Here is a 22,348-nt window from a genome sequence, read left to right as displayed (position 1 = left end):
CCATCCTGCAAGGAAAAGGCACACTTGATAGAGGAAATTTTCTTCGGTTCTGTCACACCAGGCAGAATTCACCAAAAAGGCAGAAGAACTAGCACTGTTGGGGTGGGTAAAGCCATAGTCACTAAAGAACACGCTATTTTTTGCAGACAAGGAATCATTTCTCTGCATACAGCTAGCAACATTTGGTACATAGGAAGACTTTAACTCCCAAAGAAAATTATCACTTCAAGTTTTAACGCTTGTTTGTTCGAGGCTTATGTAGCCATTTGTCATGAATAAAAGTTGGAGTAAATTCTCTGCAGAAGCTTTGAATCAAGAGTGCAAGACTGTGTGGATGTTTCAGTTCATCTTGAAGGAGGGAACCTTCTGCTGTAGATCTGAAGTGATGCTCAAGGGGAAGAACAGCACGTACGAGGAGGAGAGCCAGCATGCCGGTGGCCAAGAGCCTACCACTAGAGATAAAGACTGGGAACTGTGTCAAGGTAAGGGCCCTCACAAGCCACTCAGCAAATGCTTTCTTCCCAACTCTTGCTCCCTGCTTACCTTCTTCCCAAGGCGCGTCCTGTTTATTGTCCTCATCCCACTCTGCAAAATGGCAGGAAATCTGAGTTCCTCTTTTCTTAAAAAAAAAATCTGAGAAACTGGAGAAAGGAGCAAGCTTTCAAACAACTGTTTTTCTTGCCTAGAGGTAGCTGTGCTGGGTTAGACTAAAGGTCCAGCTAACCCCTTACCACATCTGTGGCAGACATCACTAGCAGATAGACAGAAAATACCAGAAGTCAAACACAAACTAATTCTTCTCCTGAGGTCTTTTCCTTGTTCCTGTCACTCAGTGCATTACAGCGACTGACAGCAGAAGTTACATAAAACAAGAATGTTTAATGGTATCAGAGGAACTACCTTTCATGAACTTCTAGTTCTTTTTTAATCTGATTATATTTTTGGTGTTCTGTGGCAGAAAGTCCTGCAGTTTAATTGTGCTGCATGACAAACATAAAATTTTGTTCACTTTAAACCTCTTTTGCAACTTGTACTAACATAGTGAGTAAATACTCCCTTCTTCAGAACATTCTTCATAACATTTATCATCATATAAACCTCGGCCATCTCCTTCCAAGGATTTCTAAATTTACCTACTTTTTCCTTGTGTGGAAGCAAATACGTACAATTACCCACAAGACAACCCCTATCAAACTGAACCGTTGTTACTGAGACTGAAACTCTTCCAAAAATTAATTATTTAAAATAATCCAAACAGTGCAAATATCTGAAGATCAGGCAGATCTATAAAACCTGCCCGCGGCAAAATCATGCAATTAGAATCATGCTCGTAAGTGTTGGAGTCTTAAAACATTAATAGATCATTTTAATGGAAGGAGTTATTAAAATTGTATTTGATTTGCTTTATTACAACACTGAATGCACTATGGAAAACTGAGTTCATGAGGGAAGTTCGGTACTAAACAGATTCTTATTATCTGAGAGGAACTTTAAAATAGACAGTGCTTTACAGTTCTGTCTGAATTTTTTTTTTTTTTCTCTCCTAAATTGATAAGAACTCCTGTTTTCATATTAGAAACTGAAAATCAGGAGGATAAGAAAGTAGCTGGAGAGTGAAATAAATCCTCAGAAAAGTAACTTGAGGAGCAAAAAATCCTTCCCAAACTAATCTTCATCATATATTATGTGTGTTGTTCTGATCATAACCACTATCAAAGTCCCATGAATTGCAAGGTTACTGTAGATAATTTAGGAAAAGGTTGCCCCAAATGTGGAAGCAATTATACAGAAATTCATTCATGACTCATTAGTAGGCATTCCTTGTTTTATTTCTGTTACAAGTAGACTGTAATTTCTAGATCTCTGACATCTCTTTATTGGGCACTTACCCTCCCTGATGTGTTTATAAAATTCCCTATTTCATTAGTGGGACATCACCAGCAAAACTCTGATGTAAAGCAGAGTTTGTTGGGGTCAACGGAATCATTTCCAGCATTTCCAGCAGACTCAGGCATAAACCTGCAAGGGTTAAACATGTGTGTGTGTATATATATATATATATATATATATATATATAAATGACTATAATCACAAAGTGGAGGAAGGAATACAGTGAATTTGTTCCGTAATTGAGATATTTTTAGTTTTGTATTCTTTAGAATCCCTGTAAATGTATGTCATTCATGCCTAGTTGTCGAAAACAGTGTTTAGGTGTTTAGACTTGAGTTGATTTAATCCAGTACAGAAGTATGCTCTAAATTTTTCAGAGCAGTACAAATGTACAAAAATGGTGTCTTCATGTTGAAAAGCTCTGTATCACTTAGAAGAACTGTGCCAATAAATTAAGCAGAGGAGAGTATTTCTATTCAAAATAGCAAGTGTCCTGTAAAAAAAAAAATCTCTGTCTTCTGAACTTAAAATATAGTTTAAAATGCAGTGATCAGATCCTTAGCAGGTGTAAATCATCACAGAAATGATGCTGCAACACTTTACATGATATTACCAAATTGTCTTGCTGGTAATTAAGAATATCCTCTGTGGAACAAGGACCAATGACAGGAGAAGGAATAAGCTGATATTGTCTCAGCACACGTAAGTGGTAGACAGAAATATTCATGTGCATAATCTTACACCTTGCCTGCATGATACCCAGTGGGCTAAAGTAATAACATACAGAATTATCTTGGAAAAGGCAATTCTCAACAGAAACTAAACATCTTATGAGTTGTCTGTAAGTTTCTCATAATTATATGTGGCAAAAATGGAAATAAAACTAATAGGCATGTACTGGGAAAATGTTTCCTTAAACTTTCTTTAAAAATCCAGGGCATATTATAGTCAATTGTTTTTCAAGACCATTTTTTCTGTATTTCATTCCAAGGAAATCAGTATCTCTTTCCCCATTTCTTTTCATGGGTTTATTATGTCTATATTCTACAGCCCAGGGAAAGAAATGTAATTCTTATTACTCAGGAAAGTAATGAAGTCATTCTGATGAAACATGACAAACTTCTGCTCTGAATTTCTGGTGTAAATTTCAGCGGAAAAAAAGACGCCTCAATTCAATAGCCACTTCCATGAAGAGCCATATTAGCCACCCTGTCTTCTACAGCACAGTTCTTTTAACATACAAACATAATGAGTTTTTTCCAGAATCAAACTTTTTTTAAAAAAAAGCAAGTGCTTCTCTTCTTCAGTATTAGAAGTGCATCTTTTCTGATCCTTGTGGAAATTATTTTTAGCTTCCTTAAGGAGATGTTCATTTTGAGCAGCATAGTCTCAGGGCTGGGATCTCAGATGTTCACGAAACATTCTGACCCATGTGTTCTGTTAATGGCTTTCCCCAGTAGGCTATGGGGTCTTGAAATCGCTTGGGTTTAATTCAAATTGAGTCACTATGTGGATGGTAGGTCTAAATTCCATGTAACAAAACATACAGCTGATGACTAAATTTTGGATATTAAGATCAGTTTTGGTTCCACTACCCAAAAAAACTTTAGAAATAGTCAGCTGAGGTAGGAAAACTACAGTGCACAGTGGTGAATGATGATTGGATGCATGTGTTCAAAATGTCCTATAAGTCCAGAATAAGCAGAATCATGATGTCATAACCAGATGACATTAAAGGACCAAATATTTACCATACATAAAGACAAAAAAAGTCTGTATAGTTTATTCATGGGAATTTTTGTTGCAGATACCAAAGGCTATTATAGATTAGCAGAAATCAAGAATTAGGGGGGGGTGTATATATATATATATATATATATGTTAATCTTTGATCTCATGTAAAACATGGAAGGCAGAAAATATTTTGTTTTAGATGTCCCTGAGCAGGAACCATTATCTAGGCATCAAGTGCAAACACATTACAATCAGAAGACTTTTTCAGAGGTATGAAAAAAATTCCACTAAGAGCAGGAAGTAGAAATATTTGAACACTTGGAGCCCTCAAAACTAAATCTGGATGCCTCTGTGTAAGGCAGGCTCCAGCAGCAGCGTCCCTCCAGGAGCTCTGATCAAGCAGTCTCATGGTCTCAATACCTGTCCAAGCAGGGACACACACTGAATATTAGCATCTTTCTGAAGCTGCTTAATGTATTGGGCTCTTTTTTTAACCTGTTGGTAACCTGACTTCTCTTGTATCATGTAACATGGAGTAGTCTAGCCTTTTTCCTTATTAATATAAAATATACAAGTATCCACTTATGAAGACTAGCAAAATGCTGCCTGCCTGTTGTAAAACAGCAAATATTTTGTACAGAGGGAAAATTCTGACCTGCCTACTAAATAAGAAGCACAAACAGTTTCTTATGTATGGCCCCCAGTGAACTCATCCCATTTTGTGTGTATTGGAGCTTTGCAAATCTCCAGAGTTTTGTGTTTAGCAAAGCAGATGTGCAAATGGAGATCCTGGTGACCTCACCTCTGAGAATCAGGCCTTTGACATACATTACTCTCCTGCTGACAGCAAGAGAAGTGCGGATCAGTTGGCATTTCACACCTGCAACTAATGTAGAAGTTGTAACGATATAAGTGAGCATTAGGAATAGAAGTGATGCTTTGGACACGAACCAGCTATATTTAACAGGAAAGGTGCAAATCCACATTACGACTCAAGATGTGTATTAGCTGCAGCCCTTCTTTAACCTGGAAAGAAAGAATTATATCCAAGGGAACTTACCTCAAAGAGTTTCTCTTTCCTTTGGCAGAAGTGATGATTAGGCTAAAACTGGCCATTTGTTTTATCTGTAGTTGGGGAATATATGGTTTAGTATGTACAGCTTCAGCTGGTAGGCCAGTCTTTTTTCAAGGTCCTGATCTACTACAAATACCTCTTCACCATCAATAGAGCAATGAACCTGGAGCAGAGCCGAGGACCTTGCCCAGCTCCTTTGGTCTGGACTGAGCTGGCCTGGAACATCTCAGGGAGAATGAGACCTTGCTGAGCATCCCAAGTTTTCAATCCCCCCTGTGCCTTGGGAGGTCTGCACTTTCAGACAGGCTCCTGGGGCCAGGAATTACAACAGCTTTTCACCCACTATTTTCTTGTTGGTAACATGCTCTGCACTGCTCCTTTGGCCTTTTGGACTTCTGATGCTGCAGTGTGTATTTTCATCTAATATTCATCACTGATGGATTCACTGAAGCAGATCTATCATCTGCAGAGTATTTGGGGTTGGGCACATGCAGGACAACTGGAGGATCGAGCTCAGCCAGCATGGGGTTATGAAAGGCAGGTCTTGCTTGACTGACCTGATCTCCTTCTGTGACAAGGTGACCCACTTAGTGGCTGAGGGAAAGGTTGTAGATGTTTTCTACCAGATTTTAGTAAAGCCTTTGACACCGTCTCCCACAGCATCTCCTGCAGACACAGGCTGCTTGTGGCTGGGCCAGGGGTGCTCTGCCCAGGGTTAAAGGCTGGCCGGCCGGGCGAGCCCAGAGAGCGGTGGGGATGGAGTCACATCCCGCTGGTGCCGGGCACACGGAGTGTCCCCAGGGCTCAGCGCTGGGGCTGGCTCTGGTTCATATCTTTATCAACGATCTGGATGAGGGGATGGAGTGCACCCTCAGTACGTTGCAGATGGCACCAAGTTGGGTGGGAGTGTTGATCTGCTGGGGGGCAGGAGGCTCTGCAGAGGGGTCTGGGCAGGCTGGACCCACAGGCTGAGGCCAGTTGTGTGAGGTTCAACCAGGCTCAGTGCTGGGTCCTGCCTGTGGGTCACACCAGCCCCACACAGCGCTGCAGTCTGGGGTGGAGCTGCTGGGAACTGCCCAGTGGGAAAAGACCTGGGGATGCTGGCTGATGGCCAGTTGAACATGAGCCAGCAGTGTGCCCAGGTGGCCAAGGAGGCCAATGGCATCCTCGCTTGTATCCAAAATATTGTGGCCAGCAGGACCAGGGCAGTGATCATCCCCCTGTACTCAGCAATGGTGAGACCACATCTTGAATACTGGAAAGTAGGAAAGATTTTCTTATCCAGAATAACATAAGCTATAGATGAGGTATGTGTGAATACTTTTGTGTAACATGATTGTATATACTCTGCAAAATGTGTTTTGGATGTAGTTGAGAATAGTAGTGTATGTGACTCAAATCAGGTACATTAAAACATGTAGGAAGGTATAGATAAAGGCAAGAAAAGAGGAAAGAAAACAGATGTGGAGACAGCTAAAAAGATGACAGGTGTGACAGGCAGGATCAGGTAGGACAAATCCAAAGAGTTTATAAGAAGATGAAAAATGACTGTCTGGAATTGTACCTTTTGTATTTCACCACAATGAAGTTATAGTGCTTTTTCTGCTCGTGATGCAAACGAAGCACTGAAGTTCTGATTCCCCCCCCTCCCTGTGTAAGATGTCCTTTACACTGTGATGAGATCACTGGTGTATTAGTTCATGTTAATCTTTTCAGAAAGAAGCCAGGAACTGCAGTGAGGTCATGACTGCAGTAATGTCTAAAAGGATGGGTTTATGGAGGAAAGGAGAAATTTTCCTCTCATTTAGCAAAACTGTAACAGAATTTGCCATTCTCAAATGTGTTGGACAAGTTTGTCTTTTTTTGTCTGTTGCATGTTTTTGCTAAAGACAACCTGCTTCATACTGTCTTTTTTTTTTTTAAGTGTTGCAAAAGCCAACACAGCTTGCAGACAAAGCACCATGCTAGAGCAGTGCTCCATTTGAACACATGATTTAGAAGCATCTTTACCCGTGGTACCTGCCCAGCCACACAGTCAAGATAGAGGGGTAAAAAAAATCAGACTCTTGTGATGACCTGAATGTCCTCACATTAGACCTTCTGTATCATTCAGGAGGCAAATGCCTTACTGAGAGCATCCTTGTTCCCATCTCTTTCAAGGAGAAAAAACCTTGGGGCACCCCCCAGGGCCATGGTACCACTGTTTAATATGACATATTTGTGCCTCATTGATCAATGGAGTAGTGTCAGGCATGAATTTGGACTGTGACATTTCAGGCAATGGTGGTGATTTGGAAGTGCTGAACTTTCACTGTTAGTCTGATTTTTACCTTTTCCACTCTCTGTTTGCTAAGTGAAGTGACAAGACAATGATATAATTCTGAAAGGTCTTTAGATGGATTTAGTACTGGAAAGAAATATGTAGACAGATGGAATCATATGCCTCACTTTACCATGGCCAATGTATTGTATTTTAATGTCTTCTAATGAACTTTAAAATTACTCCCCAGTGTGCTTGCTGCCTGGGTCAGAGGGGTTATTCTGAGTTTGCTGTCTTCCTGGATTCTTAAGGTAATTCCCTCCGGATTTGTTGGGTCAACAACAAAGTGGTGATAACAAATACACTGCTGCTTTAATCCAGTGCTATGCTTTCTCTCTCTTTGCAATGTGGATTTGTGCGTACTAACTGTTACACTGCTCCTAGTTTAACAACTTCAGGGCATTAGTAACATGCAGCATAAAACCGGTTCCCCTTTCCTATCTAGAGACCAAATGTCCTGGATGATCTGTGTGACACAGCGGATGCTGCGCATTTAGTTTTGCTCAAAATGTTTAAGAGCTTTAGTTGCCCAGAGAGGAGCGAGAGATTAATGGCGTTCATTGATAGTGATGGGGAACTGTGTGCTCTAAATCCCATCGCAAGCAAAGAGCCCACCTCTACATACTACTGATATACATAACTACAGAAAGCCTTGCTATTTAAAAAGACTAATTAATAATGCTTAGTGGTCTAGATTTCTAAGTATGAATTGTCAGGGATTTCAGCAGGCTTAGGGAGGTGGGGAAATGGGTTAACATTACATTGTTTAAAATTACAGGGTTTACCATTGTTTAAAATGATAAGCAGATAGGGTTTCCACACCAGATTGGAGACATTTGTTCTCTTTTATTTGTACTAAAATTTCGGCTTGAACTCACATTGTCATTCTACCCAGACTGCTTCGCAGACGAGCTAATTTGTCTACCTGTGTTCCATTTTAGGCCTTGGTTTTAATTTGAGGATGATTCCTGCTAATACCAAAGACTGGATAGGACATCCATTAAAAGTCTACACAGCAATTGAAATGGAAAATTCCAAAAGAAACCCTATTAGAGTTTTTCTCCATCAAATCAACATTACAGACTTCTTATGCATTTCTTAATTAGACATTGATATTAACTGGACTGTTGCATGATTTAAATCTAGCTCTTAATCTCAGCTATTCTATGCTGCTGTAGTTTTTATGACATCCAACTAGCGACTGCTTTATGCATTAATCTATCTGGAAAACCACCTTCACATTTTTTTTGTCTTTTTTTAGAAGAATAAAGGCCCCAAGAAGGAAATGAAAGCTTTTGGGTTCAGCCATTAGTAATTTTCTGCTTAGTATTTGAAAAATTGCTTATTTTAATTGCTTCATAGAAGAAAAAGATATCAAAGCTAACGTTCTTTCTCTCCAAACTTTGTAATTATTTCTCTCAGACTCTTATTTGAAATGCCTTGAAAGGATTTTCATTGAAATGTAGATTTCTTCTCTTTCAAAAGTACTTTTATTCCCCCGTGCTTCTTTCTCTTTTTTTCCTAGTGACTTCCTCACTAGATTTAGAGCAAAATACATAGACACCAATCTCTGGACACTGTAGTGTGTGTCACACAGATGTCCCTTAAGTGCCATCTTCTTTAAACCTAACCTTCCCATGGCCTGGAGACTGTGCTGACAATTGGCCACGGGTCTTAGGCAACCTGGTATCCTTGGGCTTCCTCCACAGACAGTGAAGAAGTCATAGGTGTTAAAAAGGTTTGCTGTATCGGTCATGCTCATTCTGAAAATTCCTGTGTGATTTACTTTATTAATATCACTACCAAAATCAGGGGAGCCTAATGGAAAAGTTTTATAAATGTTAGTGAGCATGTCAGCCAACTGAAGTGCGGGGTGTGTGATAAAGTCTGAAGACAGGTAAGCCTTGTACAGTTTCAGGTTGTGTTTCCTGCATTTATCCCAAATATCCTAATCCAGGAAGGAATTTGCTAACCAAACCCTGTAGTTAGTTCTGCATTGTATTTAAACATCAGTAGCACAAAGCTTTGGGATCATGTTGGCATCATCAGTAATCCTTGATACAAATACAGCAATAGTAGCAAGAAGTTCTTTATTTCACCTACACATTTTCAGGGAACATTATTTACTAATAGATTATGATCTGGTCAAAATGATCTATACATTCATTACATCTAGAGTGGGCTTCCATAACTCACAGTATCTAAGAATGAGGCAAAACTCACATTTGTTTATAGTGCAGCAATTCTGCTCAGCAAAAAAAAGGTGCAGAGAAAATACTGTCCTAAGCACCTTGTGATCTGCTCTGAGTCCCAGGTGATTTCTCATGCCAGCTCAAAAACATTTTTAAGAGCCGCCGAAGAGTGGGGACCTGGCTGCCTCAGAGACTCCTTCAAAATATAGCTGTTCTCTCTGCAAATAAGTGGCCCCGCCAGCCTAGAGCGGTCACGGCTAAGGTTATCTTGTAGGGGGAATCTTCACAGTGGAACAAAACATTTTGAGAAAAGAAGATTGAAATGAAGCTAAAAGCATTCTCAGTATCAGATTTTACATGCGTTTTTTTGCAATAACACAAAAGGAAGAAAAAGAACAAGAAAATGAGTTAGAGGAAGATGGAGAGAGAGATGGTCTATTAAGCAAAGCTACTTTTTTACTCTCTGAATTTACAGTCCTGATAGACATCTTTATTCAAAATTACTCATTTTTTATATTCAGATACTACAGTTTTCAATACTAGGTCCTAGATTTGTCTGGACAGATTACCCTCTTATTCCCACAATGAAACTTAATTATCCTTTTTATGTCTTCAGATACTTTCAGTCATTTCCTGAACTGTTTCTGGGGAACAGAGAGCAGCTGATGGGTCAGTCAGTAAAGCAAGTACTGTGCATCCCTGTTGGCCACACATTTTTGAAGGCAGAAGCCCTTTGGCCCCAGGTGTCCTTAGAAAGATTTTAAGCACTAGTACCTGTAATTTGCTCCGATCTACTTTTCTGAGCTTTTTTTTTTTTTTTTTACTAGGCAGAGAGTCATCATTTTCTCAGCACCTTTCTGTGTATTACTTGGAAGCATCCAAATCTGAGTAACTCACCTGGAATCTGTAGATGGGCATTTTAATGATTCATCTCCGAGACAAGAATAACCCCTCAAGAAAGCCAGGATGTCAATGAATGCATGGTTTAAAACACACCTTGCTGTATCACTGCTGTTGCAGCAGGAAGGAGTGAGTCTGAATAATTAGTCCAAATGACTAAACAAATTGGTTCAAAGCAACAGTAGTAGCACAGAGGGTCGTATAAATTGCTGGTATTGAGTGGTTACTAGACTTCAGGACAGTTCATTGGTTTCATCTGTAAAGAAACCTATAACACACATTATCCATTTTCACTACCTTCTGTGTCTGAGCAGAACTAACAAAGAGTAGTTAACACAGAAAGGTTGCATAAGATAACCCAAGCCTTGCAAGTACTAAAGAGAAAATTATAATGATTATCTGTTCAGTCTTTGAGAGCTATTTTTTAGCTCTTATTATTTTTGTCTCACTTATTCAAATAAGAATGTAAAAAAATGTTACAATAAATGAAAATATAAATAGGCTTAAGAAAATCACCCAGTTCATCAGAAAGTAGAGAGATAGCAGCACAACTGGTGTGTGTTATACAATCCTTTATGAATGAAATGCTAAATCCCAAAGTGCTGACCTGGTTAAATTATTTTAATATATAAATAAAGCAGGTGTTGCTGTGGTACACAGGTATGCTTTATTGGATTGAACAAGTAGTGGTCACATACAGTTTCACAACCAGGCTAGGATAAACAACAGACCTTGTATGGACTTTATACATTGTGTAAAACCCAAATTAAACAAATAATTCACTTACCCTGGAATAGTATTCATATTCCAGTCATATCTCTGCATGGAAGTTGCTTCTTCCAAACCCAGCTTGTGACCCCAGCCTGAAAGCAGGGAACAGGATGGTGCAGTATCACTGAGACCACATAGTCTGTCATACCAAAACCAGAGATTAAGACAGCACTGTGGAATAAAACACAAGTTTCTCCGTCACACCCAACCTACATTTTTTCCTGATGAGTTTATCACTCTTAATAATTTCCACTAGCCTGAGAGAACAGATAATCTGTTTTCTATAAATACAATAAATAGTGCTTCAAAGGACATGGCACTTATTCAATTCATTGTTTCAGCGATTCAAAATAAACATGAAAAGATGTCTAAGTAGCAGGATCCCGGGGTAGAGGGTCTCAGGCCGAGTCCCCATTTTTGCTGCTGCTGAGTTCTGTCACCTTAGACCTGTCGCTTCAACCTTCAGCCTGGGTGCATTTGCCTGCCTCCATAAAGCAGACAGTTAACACCTTTTATAGGGCTCTTACAGTACAGCTTACTGTACAATCTGTACAGTGCATGGCAATAAACTAGGTCCCGATCTCATCTGTGCCCTCGCTCTGTGTGACTGGAAAATGAGTGATAAAAAATAATAATAAGCTCTGAATAATTATGTATTGTCTTTATAGTGAAGCAGGCCTTGAGCACTGTGAGCTCTCCACTGGGAGAAGTCCCATTTAAAAAATCTCCCTGGCATAAAAATGAATCGGATCCTGTCACATGAATGGCCTGCATTTACTATTCTTTTCACTTACCTTCTAGTCGTTCATTTTCTGAGCTGACTTGTGCCTGTTCCCTGGTTGTCAGCAGGAACTGGGTAACAACAACTTGCTGGCAATAGAGTATTAAATAAACAAACAAACAAACAAAGGAAGAACTGCTGACTCAGCAGCTGCACTATTACAACCATTATGTAAAACAATCAAACAACAAATGCAACTTCTGAACATCATGTGATCCACATCACAAACAGCGAGGGAGAAAAGTGACGGAGGATTTTGACCAGTGCTAATGAATTTGGAACAATAGTGGCTTTTGTGATTGTAAGAAATTCAGGATGGGCCCAGGTTGAATTCTTGGTCTGTCTGAGCAGCAGACGTTCTCCTTCCTGTAACCATTGCAGCATTAAGCACTGGTTCCATCACCTGTAAAAAGGCAACCCTTGGACTAGCTCAATAGTAAGGACCACCCAACTATAGCCAAGAAAAACAGTCAGCATCTCAGGTCTAGGACATTGAAAAAGTCGGGAAGTTCAGGAGGGTGCTTCACACAGCTCTAAGTGTGATACCAGGGCTCCTTGTTTCATCTGGGAGATGAGGAAGGCACGTGCTGCCTAGACTCAGCAGCTCTTAAAAAATGTGACAGTTCATACCAGCTGCACCGGGTTTGCCCCAGGTGTGGGGCATCTCCCCCAGGACGATGGAGCAAAACAGAACAGGGCAGAAGCAGAAACACCACGAGTAACTTAATGAATGCTTTGGTGGGAAGAAGGAGAGATTAATTGTAGGGAAAATCTACTAGCCATTAAGTGTCCTGGAGCAACTATTGCGACACAGAAGCAAGTGAGTTTCTGTGTGGCTTTAAGACATCTGCCCTAAGGAAGCATTTGCAATTGAAACTGCATCCTCTTTTTCTTAACTCTCCGATTCACACAGGCCAGCAGTCGCCTTGCTAAATGAAATGCTTCTTTAGGGAGACCAGCTGGCCCCAGGGACTGGTAATGCAATATAGTGCCTTTCATCTCTCAGCCATGAACCCAAGTCAAACAGAGTTTGGTAAATGGCCAATAACCCTTACCATCCTAGGGGCTGTTTGGTGACCTGTGCGAAATGAGGAGGGTCATCTCTGTGTCTGTTTACTAGAAGGCAAGTGTCAACTACACCATAAAAAGGGACACAGTTACTACTCATTATCACCCAATTTAACATTCTGAAGCCAAAAGAATGAGCCCAGAAAATTCAGCCATTTTCTTACCCAACAATGGCGGTCCCAGTACATCAAGGTTTGAAGAACATTAATGAGGACAGTTGCATTGTAGCAAACCAGGCTGTGCCTCTCCTGCGGACAAGAAATCCAAATCTGATCTACTCACAGTGGCATGTGATTGCAGTACATCCCAGATCTACTTGGAAATCCCCAGGAAGAATGGTTTGGGTTTTCGGTGCAGCAGGCACTGAAGCATGGCCGTGAAGTTACAGAAAGCTGCAGACTTCGGCAAATCTGCACTTAGGGTCTTAAATAGACACAGGCAACCTGCATAGGGCCACAGCATCCAGCACTGACAGAGTTAATGTGCTGAGAACTCCGTCACTGGAAGGCTCTGTTCCCTCACCCATCATGAATATACTGTTCTGGTTACTAAAATAGCTGTATTTGGAAGGGTTGAAGGCCAGAAGCGCACCGCGGTACCCATTCTTGCCCTATGCACTGCTTGTTTTAAGGTCAGACCTTCAGCATCAGGAACCTGTTAGAAGAAAGAGGAATCACTTTAAAAGTTGTTGCCACTCTGGGAGTTACCCTGGAAGGTCCAAGAGGGGAAAGGGAAAGGCAGGGGCAGATAAACACTTAGCCACATGAAAAATCAGCTGCCACTAATTGCAATAGATCTGCATAAAGCTCTGAAAGCCACCCAAAACTCCAGCCAGCTCATTCTTACTCATAGTGTTTCCAGTCACCACTACCATTTTGTAGCCCTGCTATGCCATAGCAATGATAAGGTCATTGTTGTTGTCAACTGTGAGTTACTGTTTAATCCCTACTATCTTGATTAATTGCATTAAATTGATATACCTATGTTAATTAAACAGAAGATGGCAGAGGCAGCTTTTACCTCTTATTCTTTTGTGTAGATCATTTCTCAGGGCTTCACAGGTTGTGGAAAAATAACAATACAGACACACCACACATCATATTTCAGCTCGGCTGATAAAGCTATTTTACTCACAGTGGTCCATGATTTTTTTTCTCATATCACAATATAGGCTTAATTACCAGGCTGCTGCTGCGTGGCAGCTCCCCTTGCATTATTTTTTTTTTATTTGTATTATTTGCAAGTTGTAATCATGTTTTTCTGTCATCCCCAAGCAATGTGCGTGCGTGCGTACAGGCAAATGCCAAGCCTGGAAAGGAAATTTGATGCGTGTCCATGAATTGGAGTTTTCAAACTTTGGCTGAAGATTAGTACATGTAAACATAGCTCTGCCCCCTTCATCTTGGATAATTGGTCACAAATGCTACTTGACACTTCTCAAATCAGACACTTTACATACTTCTGAGCATAGCTGAACTTTTTTGGCAGGAATTAATTTGCTTTGCAACTCAGCCGCTCATTCCTGGCTTGATCCCTACTCCAGTGATTTCAGTGCAATGTTCTGCCAGTGCGAGAAGCACAGAGGCAGGACCAGATCTGTTTGCTAGCGTTGACAAGCCTGGCTTTGTTGAATCCCTCAGAAATACAATTACTGCAGCTAATGTTCTGCCCTTTGCCAGCCTTGATTAACAATGGGATTTTTACTTTCGGGTCCCTCTTTCTATTCCAATTACTGTACAAGTTACATTGCATCAGGGGACGTCTCAGAAAAATGAAGAAGTCAATGTAGCATCACCAGAAAATGCAACTTCTGACACACCAGGACCCTTCCACAGCAGCATCAGCTTTATGGCAGATGCCTACAGACACCATCCGCTCCCAAAGAGATTGTCTCAGTTTTCTCCTGCCTCTCCTGCTAATGGTGCATGCTCCAGCAGAGAAGGAGAATCCATATCTGAAGTACCGATGAGGTTTGAAGTAGCCACGGAATTTCATGCTATTAAACTGCCTCCTGTTTACTCTGACATTGCTGTGTGTTTGCTCACCATGCACTGGTACTACAAGAGCTGAGCAGACCATATGCTCACTTAGAAGGGCTGCCAGGTCTCAGGGAGCATTACTGTGCCTATTCCAGGAGGGGTTTGGGACAAGAACACATTCCATAAAGGTTTCCACTAGGAATATTGTATTTTAGCTGGTGATCTGTTTCTGTCCAGCCTCTGAACTGAATGGCAGTTTATCAGCCTATCCATGTACATCTATGAATAATCAATGGAAAATATCATTCACCCTTTATTGTACTGGGATGTTGATAAGCTGCAGCATATTAAAACTGTTTGTTGGTTTGTTCTTTTCAGCTATTAAGCGGGATGTGCACCAGCATGCCCTCCTCATGCTGGTTGCTTCATCCAGAAAATGGAGACAAAATGATGGAACAATGTCAGTTCTAAAAGAGGGCGAAGGTTCACATGAGTTATTTTAGCATTATTGTCTTGCTCATCACTAACACTAAATCTGTAAATTAGATTGAGCTCCTACCTGCAGAAGTAAAGGATGAAACTTTGTGCTGTGCCTCTGGTATAGGCCATGAGAGGAGAAAATACCTGGTCATACCATCATGTTGCCTTGGTTCTCAGGGCTTCATATAACTCAAAGCACTGATGAGCAGAGGACAGGAACAGTCCACACAATGTTTCTCCAGCCTCTGGTAGCTTGCAGTGAGTGAGGGCTGAACCACCACCCAGTGACAGTCAGGGAACCAGCTGCATCAGCCATAGCTCTGTGTGCTTGGTCCCCACACTTTCCAATCATGGTCTCGTGATGGTTCATCCCTGGAAAGAAAGGTAGCTGGTGTTACAAGAGAGGTGGCAGATTCACTGTGGAGAGGCAAATGCCCTTATTGCCCCTGAATTTGCCATGGAATAATGCAACAGAAGACATTTCATGCTAGTACAGCTTGATTCTTACCTTAAATTAAAGAGGTGGAGACGTGTCTTGCTTCCTTCTATTTAACTCTGATACTGGAACCATTATGGGAGTGGTAGGTATAATATGTATAGGTGAACAAGGCACCAATTTGCAGAGATGCAACATAGATCTAAAGCCTGAGCTAAGGAGGAAGCTTAGTTTCCATTACTATTATGTATCACTATATAAATTTAGCTTTCAGGTCCTAAACATTTTAAAATAACGTGTCTAGTGTTAAAATCAAAGAGTATCAGAAAAAGTGAATTACAGGTTACAGGCCTCTAGTATTTGCAGTAAAAGACCTACTATCATAATTACACCTATAGAGTACTCATTTATGTTGTTATTAGGGGAAAAAATGGTAGAATTAGGATGTATGAAAAGAAAATATTGCAGAAGGGGAGCCAAATAATTTAGCTGGGACAAAGAACTATGATGGCTACTCAACACACTTCTGTTTTCAACACATGAGCTCACCGTGTGTGTGTGTGGACCTGCAATGCCCAGGGATTTAGGGAAAACCACTATAGGTCACTGATGCCTAGTACAACTGGGAACAAACCACAGCCCACAGAAAGGCCTGACCTCACACAGAAACCTCCAGCTTGGGAGCTGGATGCCTTTTTGTACCATAGTCTTTGCTAGGTGAGAATAGAAATTGCCCAAATGATTCCATGAGCTTGGTACTTTACAGACAAAAATCCTTCCCCACTGCCAATAAGATCAAACCTAGACTCTTGAACATTTGAAATGAGATTAAAACAAGATAAAAACATCTTTTTTTCAGGGGAAAGATGAATCTCCATTTTGGCTCATTATTTTGTGGTTGGGGCTAAGTGGCCATTATTAGTCCATAGGTACTCACTGCTGTAAATCCACTGCATTGCCTCCTGGATGTCATTCCCGAAAGTAAGTGAACTGTTGCTTCAGTGGCTGAAGATTTACTTGTTTAATGCCTGGTGTCATCAACAAATTCAGGCTGCAACGACATCCTACTTGTTTAAGCTAATACACAGCTTTGCACTCTCCTTGTTTTTCTCCCCATTCAAACTAATGGCTTAGTGTTAATGTCTACCATGAACACACAGTTTCCATGCAGATAATTAGAAGTCCGGCTGAGTAGATCACATTATTTAATGTATCATCATTATGTTTGTATTTTTAAAAGCATCTAAACAACATTATTTCTCCTGTAACTCCATCTCTTCAGTGCTCTGACACCAGGGATGAATTGTGCTATGCGTTTTGGTAAAGGTTTGTTTTCTAAAAAATGATGGAACCACTTGGAGTTTAAACCATTGCTGTAATGAGTTAGTAAGTTGTCCCTACTTGAGAAAATTCTTGTGCAGGAGTAAAATTCCTTGTTTGGCTGTGCTACAAGAAACAGGATGATATTTAATTATGACAATTCAAACTCATCTGGTTTCTCCAAGTGCAGACTATTATTGATTTACAGTACTAATATAGAAAAAGCGGAATTAAAAACCTGGTTTATTTAGAAACTTACTTATTCCTAAAAATGTCTGTTCAGCTCATTTTTAAATTTGATTTCTTATCCCAGGTGAATTATACTGCATTTCTGAATCTCAAGAACTGCTTGCGCCTGATAACAGCTGATCGAAGTACCAGCATAGGTCGGTCATTTTGATTGTAAGATTTTTGTTTGTTGCTTTATTGGACAGTGATGTTTGCAAAAGAGAGATTAAGAGCACCAGAGACAGAATTAGAGACCATGGTTAGTGCATGAGACTTAAGGTTAGTATAGGACCTTGGTCTGCAAGATCACTGGCAAATGAAACCATCTTGCAGGCAGAATCAATGGCTCGTTCTGAAAAAAAAAAAATAAGGAAAATCCGTGCCAGTGTTTCAGCATGACAAATGAACTTAGGCAAGTTGAAGATAATCATGATTATTTAATATTCCACAGCTTTACAACTCGATACTCTGTGGACAAAAGATCAGAAGGCTGCTGAGTCCAAAGTTTTGAATCTTTGGGTCAATATGCTTCTCATGTCTTCAGCATTTAGTTTAATTTAGGAGGAAACAGTTCTGAGCTAAGATAAGATCTCAAACAAAATTGACGTGGACTCACAACATGGCCTAACATAACAATTTAATCTATCCTGTGCTCCCCCTGAAAGAAGGCTTAATAACTGTGGTATGATTTCACCTGCTGCTTCTAACATTTGCTCATTCTTTTTTCCTGAGCAAATTTGGATTATCAGATGGCAAGCATCTTTGTTCATGGTAGACAAACTTGAATTCATTTAGGATTAATAACAATGGGCTCAATACTGGATTCAATGGCAGTCTTAATGAATGGAGTCTTTAGAAGGCAAATATTTGTTTGTGTTAAAGAGAAATAATTAATTCTCAGTTTGCCTGGGTATGAGGTGATTTACAGCACATATCACAAAACACTTTCCCTATGTATCCAGCCTTGGATGTACAAACTGCAGGAACATTCCCCAAGCCGTGGCACTGCAGATACAGGTCATTTTGACCTTGGTGTTTCAAAATCTGAAGTTTCACAATGAATTATTTGATGTGAGGAAAAATGTGTCTCTTACTCACAGCGTTATCTCAGGCCCTCTTGGTGATCTGACGCTGAGGAGTGAGGAGAGAGGAAGGTCCGCGTCGCTGCAATCCATTAGCACTCGTAGGTCAAGACAGGACTACTCAGATGGAGGAATCCAGGCTGGATCTCGATTTTGACCCAATCCTTAACATTGTCTTAGACATGGGCATCTTCCAAATTCCTGTGGGAAATCCCGCATTCTTTACTATTTTCCCTGTCTCTTGGGAAGCAACCAGGGCACACGCCAGCGCCGTGCCCTGCCACGGAGAAGCTGGCTGAGCTGCCAGGCTGGGCTGCGCTGCCCAAAACCGAGTACCCACTGACCTCGCTAAAAATTAGCAGACTTCAGTAAATTTACCCTGCAGGAAATTTTACCCTGGAAAAACATCACCCACATTGCTAGAGTTTAGGACAACAAATTAGAGCTTTTCATATGCACTGGAAGCTTTTTTCCTTTTTTTTTCCTACCCCCCACCCCTCCTCCTCCCCCAGTAACATCCATTTGCTTAATTCCATTTGAAATCACCCAGGGTAGGCACCTAAATACCTAAATAATCTTGTCCTTCATGCCTGTCAACATCTTGAGGCACCTAACCACCTTTAGAGATGTGGTGTGAAAGCTTGTGAACGATGCAATCGAGGAGGGAAACAAAAGACAAGTATCCCTATTTGCTGCCCAAGAATCCACAAAGAATGCTGCTTCAGCTCTGCTCTGATTTCTAATTAGATTATGAGTGATGTAGGACTCTGAAGCCAAGCTGGAGTTTGTGCTAGCACTTTGCATGTATGAATGACAAAGGGACACCACTTTCATATTGATTTAAGCAAGCCAGTGGAAGAATGTTTAAACATCAAGTGCTTGATGCCCCGGTTTTCCAGAGCACCTGGAAATGTCAAATTAATTCCAGGTGTTCTGCCATTTAGACAGCTTTTACAGCCACACACACAAAATGTGGCTCCCAGTTCCACAAATAAAAACTGAGTGGTTTCTGCTCCTAATGCCTTGATAACTCTGACATATTGCAAGTTCTGGAAAGAATTTTAATCTACATAGTTTTTTAAATGGGGAGGGGAGTGAGGGGGGAGGGATTTTAAATATGCTGCATACAATTTGTGATGGTCATCTCTAAAATGCAGCTCCATTATCCTTTTCCATTTGGAATGAATGAGGCTAATTAATTTCAGGCCATACTTGATGAGGTCAGCACCATACGAAGGGTGCGTGCTAGACATTGCTAATCTCTTTCAGCTGAGAGTGATGAATTAAAGATGAAGCATTCCTTTGCAGGCCTAATTTAGAATGTATATCAAAAACCTACAGCAAATAATACTATACCCTACAACAAAGGAAAACTTGTTCTCTCAGGCTCCCATGTAGGGTTGATTTTAAAGGCATTTTCATTTCACTTTGGAATTCCAGCTGTGGATGGGTGAAACAGTTCAGAAAATTCAAGCTTTCTCTCTTTCTATTGCTTTTATGGACAAAAGTAGGCAAGGGGGGGCTAAGGGGAGAGCGAAACTAGTCAGTGTTTGATCCTGTATATACTGTGATTCTGACTGTATGCTCAACATTTAGGAAAGCTGCCAGGGTCTTGTGCTCCCCAAGTGCCTGTGACATGACACCCCCTCACACAGTGCACACTGAAATTTTCCTCTTGGGTTACTTTAAGTCTGAGGGGAAAGCTATCAAGTGTTCCATTTTGTTCAGCATCATCTCAAGGATGTTTTGTTGGACGTTGCAGGCTTTCCCCAGGAAGCAGGACGGGTCCGGCAGTTCTGCTGGGTCACCCAACAAGGACAGAAGAGCTTCCAAGCCAACACGGAGCTCTATTTCTCCTTAAGGAAAAACACTTCCCTGTGCAAAAACGTCCCATCATGTCTAGGAGCGCAAGTAGCAAAATTTAACAGAAAAAGTCACCGCGAAAGCAACCACACCAGGTCTGGAAGCAGTAAAAATTGCTTTGGGGCTCTCAAATGTGCTGGTCTTGGGGCTCAGCCAAGCTTTGCCACCTTTCCCTTAGGCAAAGCCCCCCGTAAAGTCCGTAGGGGTTTCCCCCGAGTGAGGGACTGCAGGATTTGGCCCCATAGGCAGCAAGAAATTAACCTTAATTTTCATTTCAGTAAAACGGGGACTATGAAATCCTAATCCAGCCTCGGAAGGAGGCTGAAAACAATAGACCACTGGCTTCCCCACCACTTTGCTGTCTAATACCTGGCAGTTTCTTCAAATCCTTGACAGGTTGCTGCAGCGAGTCGAAGTTCCCAACTGGTGGCCATAAGCGGCTGCCGTCTTTGTATCCCAGTAGTCCTCATTAGAACAAAGCTGCTTCGAATTAAACCCAATCTACATGCCGAATCAATCTTTCAACCCTTTGATTGCTTCTGAAAATATTTATATTTCTTAATAATGCACATTTTGTCCCAGAGCCTGTGATTAAACCCAGACAAGGTCCGGAGAAGCCTGAAGTATATGTGGAAGGGGTTATTTTGGAGAGGAAAAGAAAGATAAAGAACACAGGTTTTTCCTATTGTGAAACCATTAGAGTGTATAAATCTAGCAATTGCAGTTGTATAAGCATCAGAGTAGGGTTGTAATAAATACAGATTGGAGTATTATAGTAACCAAATGGAGTTTATGGATTATGTTCACTAGTTCATATTTCTCAGCTACTACAATCTAACTAGCATCGTGCTGCACTCAGCTTTATTAATATTCCCTATTAATATTCTCTTTACATGTTTGTGGGGAAAAAAATGTTAGGAATCAGCTGCTGCTCTGTGTAAAACAAACATGTTTAAAGAATCATGCCCTCCAAAGAAAAAAACAAACAAGGGGATGCTGTAAAGTGACTGTGTTAGAAGGGCACGGGCTGTAGCTGGCTGTAATCGGCTCTGTTCTGCTTAAACTTAATAATTTCCATGTGAGTGAGAATCTGGCCCTAATGCAGGGCATTTGCTGCATTAAAATTAGGATGTAAAAATTAAGACAGTAACTGCTACTATCCTTTACCCAGGTAAATTTTTAAGGCGCTAAATAATAAGCTTTGGCTGGAGATGAGAAACACACAAAGGCTTTGAAGCTGTGCTTTGTGGTAAATAGCGTACTATTCCCTCCTCAAAAAGTAGCATACATCACAGGTAAGATAGATGGAGATGAAGGGAAGGATACATTCCTTGGCTGAGAAGTAGCCCAGATAGGGCCTGATCCTCCAGAGTGGGAATTTGCCGTCGATTAAGAAGGTGGCTGTGGCTGAGGACACAGATCAGATAAAGGCACTGTACCTGTCTCCCTCCCTAAACATAAATGACTGCCCTTGTCTATAATAAAATGGAAAAATTGACTTCAGAAAACATGCCCCGATAAATCTCCTTGGATAAAGTAATAAAATGCCTGGGTGGGAGGCAAAGAAATCCTAGAAACTAAAAATATATAACACTTATTTAATATCATTGTCATCATCAGCATCACACGGTAAATACAGCTAACACACTTTAGCAGTGGGCTGGTAAATGCTTGTGATAATTTTGCTTGTGACAGTTTCCCCGTTTATAAAGGCGAGAAGGAAATATTCTCAGTTAAAATATTATTAATTGATTCTTTCATTACATATTTCATTATATTAAGCTGTAATTTCCTAAATATGTTGAGAGGGTGGTATTATTATTATAGATATATCCTGAGTCTTGACAGCTATTTTGCATTAATATATGATTTGGATGCTCAGTCTCTAAGGTAGAGAGAAGGGGGTTTTTATCATCACCAAAAATAAGGGGAGAGGAGTGATGAAAAAAAGCGCTCATAAATAAGGACGGATCCAAAATCTAATGACATGTATGAAAATCCATCTTGGATCAGGCCCCCAGCAGAACCTTATATCGTACAACCAGTATTTTCTGAATATCTTCTATTGTTTGACAGCCTTGATTTCACACTAAACTTGAAGTTCATTTCCGAACAGAAGCTTTTTGTACAGAAACTTTAAATCATATCCCTGCGTGAACACACACATACCATAGAGGATATTGTCTTATTAAAGAGTTTAAGCCTAAAGGTGCATGCCTATTTTTAAAA

At 40.6% G+C, this 22,348-nt stretch overlaps 1 long non-coding RNA gene across 4 annotated transcripts in view; it reads right to left on the bottom strand.

The window, feature by feature from the left end:
• Positions 1–5,696: 5,696 nt before the first annotated feature.
• The window catches only part of LOC119150782, a 32,458-nt gene continuing 15,806 nt past the window's right edge, over positions 5,697–22,348 (bottom strand). For 3 of the 4 annotated variants that reach the window (XR_005105201.1, XR_005105203.1, XR_005105202.1), the window contains 3 exons: positions 18,273–18,457; positions 15,699–17,526; positions 5,697–15,562 (listed from right to left, as the gene is read on the bottom strand). This is a non-coding gene — a long non-coding RNA (uncharacterized LOC119150782). Of the gene's footprint in view, positions 15,563–15,698; positions 17,527–18,272 lie in introns of all 4 variants that reach the window. The other variant, XR_005105200.1, reaches the window with a different exon arrangement.

Source organism: Falco rusticolus, chromosome 7, assembly GCF_015220075.1.
Source record: "Falco rusticolus isolate bFalRus1 chromosome 7, bFalRus1.pri, whole genome shotgun sequence".
NCBI classification, from domain to species: domain Eukaryota; kingdom Metazoa; phylum Chordata; class Aves; order Falconiformes; family Falconidae; genus Falco; species Falco rusticolus.
The sequence above is the reverse complement of the archived record's forward strand: the minus strand, read 5'-3'. Positions and strand labels throughout refer to the sequence as shown.